Raw genomic sequence first — 6,000 nt, 5'->3', positions numbered from 1 at the left:
GTCTTCTCTAACTTTAATACATGTAATATTTTTCAAAATTCACTATTCATCCATAATTTACTAATAATCTTTATCATGTACTTCATATACCACTTTTATATATTTTGTAATTTAGTCATCAACACAATATTTCGTGTAGCAATATAATTTACTTTTAATAATACACATAACATTCATCATCGACATGTATTTATTCATACCTTTATGAATTCCGATTCATTCTAATCAACTTTTTACTCATATACTTGAGTATCGTTTTTAGCATTATCAGAATTATCTTAGGTTAGAAAGCATTTCATTTTATAAGTAAAACAAATCTCATCAGAGTCGGGAGATATCATACTATCACATATTATAATGACATATGTTTTTAGACTTCACATATACTACGTTTGGTCCGAGAACCGACTAAACCGTAGCTCTGATACCACTAAATGTAACACCCTAACCCGTATTCGCTGCCAGAACAGGGTTTTAGAGCATTACTACCATTTGCAGATCACTTAAATTTTTTTTTAAATACTTACCGATTCAATGCATCATATAAATAAATATATTACCATTCAATCAACAGTTTGACACTTGTATAAGTATCAAATAGCAACATTGTTAGTATACTTGCACATATCTCATCTAAATTCAACATTGATATATCTATTTTCTCGACATATCGCACTTGAGTTTAATAATAGTCTCAACTTACATAATTTCCTTGTATCAGCATATCAAAGATAATCATATATGTACATGTCATGAAACATATCATGCTCTTACCGTTTCTTCATAAGCATATATCATTCATTTCATTATATCAATATTTCATGCTCCATCATTTCCATATATTTTATGTATATTTATTCCGGTAATAGCTTATATCTTAACATAAATTATATTCCATGTATTTATACTTTTTTCATTTATCTATCTTCATAATTATTTCATATAACTATTTTGTACATATATTTCCATATGACCAGTTCTTGTAAACATTTCACACAACCATTTCATATAATCATTTGTCATCTGATACATATTACCTAAATATTAATTGTTTAACAGATATCAGAGCGTCTCCCATCCACGGTCTTATTTATCTTTGACATGATGCCATAGTGTCTTTCAACTATGGTCTTACTTATTTTCTGTCATATTGCCATGGTATCTTTCAACCATGGTCTTGTTCATTTCATATCACGTTGCCATGGTATCTTTCAACCATGGTCTTACACATTTCATATCAGGTTGCCATGGTATCTTTCAACCATGGTCTTACACATTTCATATCAGGTTGCCATGGTATCTTTCAACCATGGTCCTTTCAACCATGGTCTTACACATTTCATATCAGAGAGCACACTCCCGCGAACCTCATCCTTACAGTGGGATTACGAGTCCAGGCTAAATCCCCTGCAACGACAATTACTCTAATGAGCTTGGATCTGAATTACCAGTCCAGGCTAAATTCAGACCCTAATTCGGATTACCCGTCAGGGCTAAATCTATTTTACGCGTATTCTTAGGGAGGGCTATATCAGAATAGGATCACTCGTCCGGGCTAGATCCTTTTTACCGTCAATTCCTTTTCAGAGATCTATCGAATTTTCTTTTCGTTCAATCGGGATTTCTTCCCCTTTTTATCAAATATATTAATGTTTCATAAATTTTCATACAATGAACATTCAAATTATTTTCACATCAATAACATACATTTCAAGCATTTAAGAATATAATTCAAGTTACACGAACTTACCTAATTGCTTGTTTGTGTTTATAATTTCATTAATCCGATATCTTTTCTTTTCCACGATCAAGTCTCATATTTGAGTCGTCCGGATCTTTATAAATAAATTTGATCATCATTTTCATTCATTTCATATTCTAATGCATTTAATTAATGCTCTAGGAAAAATTACCATTTTGCCCCTAAACTTTTAATTAATGAGATTTCATGTTTAGGGTCAGGAAAATAAAATTCTTGCAATTTAATCCTTATTTCCAGCTATTATTCTCATATGTATTGATAAAAGTCCATGAACTCTATAAAATATCAGAATTTTCCATGATTTTAACACTTTTCAATTTAATCCCTAAAACATGTTTTCCCCCGATCTTGAACTAAATTAATAATTTCATTCAATTTTGTAATTTAAATAATAAAATAATCCATTTCATGTAATTTGGTCATTTCTGACATTTTTTACAAAATTGCCCATAAAGTTTTACTTTTATTCAATTTAGTCCCTGAGCCTAAAATATACAAATTAGCCATGTTAGATGAATATTCATACATATTTTTCCTCCTCCTCCTCTCCATTCCACATTCTTAATGTAGATAACACACTTGTAAGTAACATTATCCATAATTTTTATTATTTACTTTTATGAATATTCAAGCTGCCTATCTGCGTCATAGTCACTAAATTATTTATATCTGGAGCTATAGAACTAAAAATTAAGATCCGATAATTTTCTTTGAAACTAGACTTTATATATTTTTACCATAAAATTTTCAGAATTTTTGGTTTATCCAATAAGTAAAGTTTATTCTTTAAAATTACCCCTGTTCTGCTGTCTGACAGTTCTGGCCCTTCTTCACTAAAAATTAATTATCTCCTCATAAAGAATTTGAATGATGTTCCCATTTGTTTCTATTGAAAATAGACTTATTCATGATTCTAAACATATAAATTTAAGCCCATAATTATTTTTATCCAATTTTGTATGATTTTACAAATTCAGAACAGGGGAACACGAAATCATTCTGACCTTGTCTAACAAAAGTCATCATATCTCATGATTTAAAATTATATTGCTTACATAATTTCTTCTATAAGAAACTAGACTTAATAAGATTTAATTTTATATTTTATTCATCCTATAATTAGATTTATGAAATTTTTGATGATTTTTCAAAGTTAGACTACTGCTGCTGTCCAAAACTGTTTTAGTACAAGATATTAATTACGATGTTATAACACCCTTATTTTCTTTTTTCTACATCATTTCTCATCACTTTCTCTTATTTTCTCTTCACTAACATATCAAGAACATAGGACATTATGTAAGAAAACTCTACTATAACATTATTTCCATGCTTTGTCAATAATAACAAACTTAAAAACATATTGAAATCTTGATATACTTACCTTATTCTATTGATACTAATCTTTAACTTGATTTTCTCTCTCCTCCAGCTTCTATTTCTTGAATCCAACTTGATATTCTAACTCCCCATGGCCTCCTTAACATTTTTCTCTCTTAGTAGCTATGGAAATTCTTTTGATTTTTAGGTGAAAATGGTGAATTTTTGGTGGTAGGACCAAATTGTAAAGAAAAGAAAATTTCTTTCTTTTCCTTCTCTTCTAACATTGGTTGCATGCATGGAAAGATGATGAAAATTCTTCATCTTTCCTTCCTTTTATACTAAATAATTAATAATAAAATAATAATAATATAATAAAATATCTCATTAAAATAATATATATCTAATTAAATAATCATAAAATATCATCAACATCATCATTACTTTCTAGATTTCTCTCTCTTCCAATTGATCATTTTGCCCTTCATTATCTTTTAAAATTCCATCCTTGAGTCATCATTTAATTTGGCTAAATTGCAATTTAGTCCCTCATAGTTCTTCACCTATTCAATTTGGTCCTAATTCATCCATTTTCCTTAGTTTATAGATCATTCCACTCTTAAAATATTTACACTATTGGTCCTTCAAATTTTTCATATTTACACTTTAACCCCTCAAATTTTAAGTATTTACTCTTGTGCAACAAAACTTTTCTCACTTTTACAATTTAGTCCTTTCTTGAATTAATATATCATAATATACTTCTCAATATTGAAATAACTCAAAATTTCCCTTTTTGTCACTTTATTTCCTTATTTTATTATATCAAGGATAATATCTTACTGTAAAAATTTTCAGGGTATTACATGTATTATACTTTATACACATGTATGTATTATACTTTATACACATGTAATTAATTTTTACCACACACTTGTTATCTCATGGTATTATTTCTAATTTAGTCCCTTGACCTTTCTATAATTTCTAATTAAACTTTCACACTTTATTCAATTTAATCATTACACTAAATTAACCTTAATTAAGCCAAATTTACTTAATTAAAATTTAATTAACCTCTCACTTAACTTCGTAAATATTTCTAATAATATTTACGAATCTAATTTTTCAAAATCGAAGACCAAAAAATTCACTTTTCCGATGACCCAAAACTTGGGTCATTACATTATATGGTATAATAATTAAGGATGAAAAGTGTTAGAAATTTGGTTGGTTGAATATTTTATTATTTTATAAGATATTTAAAATTTTAATTAATTAATATAAGATATTTTTAAAAAAATGTAGAAATTTCTTCATCCATTGCTTCTCACGTTGGCTATAAATAGATGAGGAGGGGCTTTCATTTTTTTTACAATTTAGTCCTGAAACTGAATTAATACAAAAAAATAACTTCAAAAAATAATTAATACAAAAAAAATTATAAAATAAATCTATAATACAATAGAAACAGAAGAAAAGAAAAAGGGTCTACTTTTCCTTCGCTTGTTTTCCTTTATTTTCTATTTCCTTTCTATATTCTTCTTACCCACCTTCAAAAGGTTCATAAAAGAAAAAAAAGGAAAAAATAGACTAGTGTAGTAACATGGATAGGCATGTCTATAATTCCTTTTTGAAGAACGCTGTGTTTCAACTTTGGAAGTGCGTTTCTCATTATATATATAGAAATATTCGCATGTCCAACATTCTTCTTCTTCTATTGAAGTTTTAACATTCTCATTTCTCATGGGGTAAAGCTGCTTTGGTTGTGGAACCCGATTCTTCTATTGCTATTCAACCCTGGAGGCTGTGGCAAAGTTTCCAGGAAATATCTCTTATTTGTGCGTCTGTTTCCTTGGCTTGAACCATCTCCTCCTCTATATGTATCATCCAAATTTTATATATGTTTCATTTGCTATTTTGCTTCACTTTTATTCCTTTCAACATGTAATAACTTAACAATGTTCTGAATATATATCGACTTCAATTTTGGAACACTTTAAACCTATGCTATACAGCTTAATCCATTCAACTTGTGAATCAACGGTTAAACATGAAATAATTATATTTTATTATAAAATTAAATAAATTTATAACAAAATGAGAGACGTCAATATGAAAGAACAATTCCTTTTGTAGGTCTATTTATTGGATTTCAATCACTACAAGTTACAAATATTTAAATAAGAAAATTAAGCTACGATTATAATTTTCTTAATTACTTTTTTTTTACGAATATAAAAAATAAATTTTTAGAATTATGAGACTTGAAATGCCATACATTTATGAAAATATTTACAATACATTTATTTTATAGAATAATATTAGATGCGTTGTTCATACATAAGTCTCATGCACCATCAATAAATAATAATATGATATATCATCATTAAATAAAATAAAAAATGGAAGACCTGTAAATAGATACTAATAATTTTATTTAAATATAATTAAACATTAAAGGTAACTGCTATAAATAAATATTAACATCTCTCATATTAACGATCTTGAGTTTAAGGGTTTAAAATTTAAGATCTCGAGTATAGGGTATAAGGTTTAGGGTATTAAATTTAGGATTTTAGGATTTATTTATAATTAATTATTATTTAATTAAAATTATTAATATTTATTTATAAGTCATCTATTGTTTTTTGTTTTATTTAACAATAAAGTGCTATGTTATTATTTATAAATTATACAAACGACTTATACTGTTAGAGAAAAACGAAATAATAAGTATGTTGCGAAATATTAATTTGAGCCAAGAACTAAATAGTAAAGATATAAAAAATTTTGTGATCCAAGTGTAAATATTTAAAATTTAAGGGATTAAAGTATAAATATAAAAAAGTTGAAGGGCCAACAATGTAAATATATTAAGGGTGGAAGAGTCTAGAAAATAAGGAAAATAAATGAAT

The sequence above is a fragment of the Gossypium hirsutum genome, chromosome A11 (assembly GCF_007990345.1).
Source record: "Gossypium hirsutum isolate 1008001.06 chromosome A11, Gossypium_hirsutum_v2.1, whole genome shotgun sequence".
Taxonomy (NCBI): Eukaryota; Viridiplantae; Streptophyta; class Magnoliopsida; order Malvales; family Malvaceae; genus Gossypium; species Gossypium hirsutum.
The sequence above is the reverse complement of the archived record's forward strand: the minus strand, read 5'-3'. Positions refer to the sequence as shown.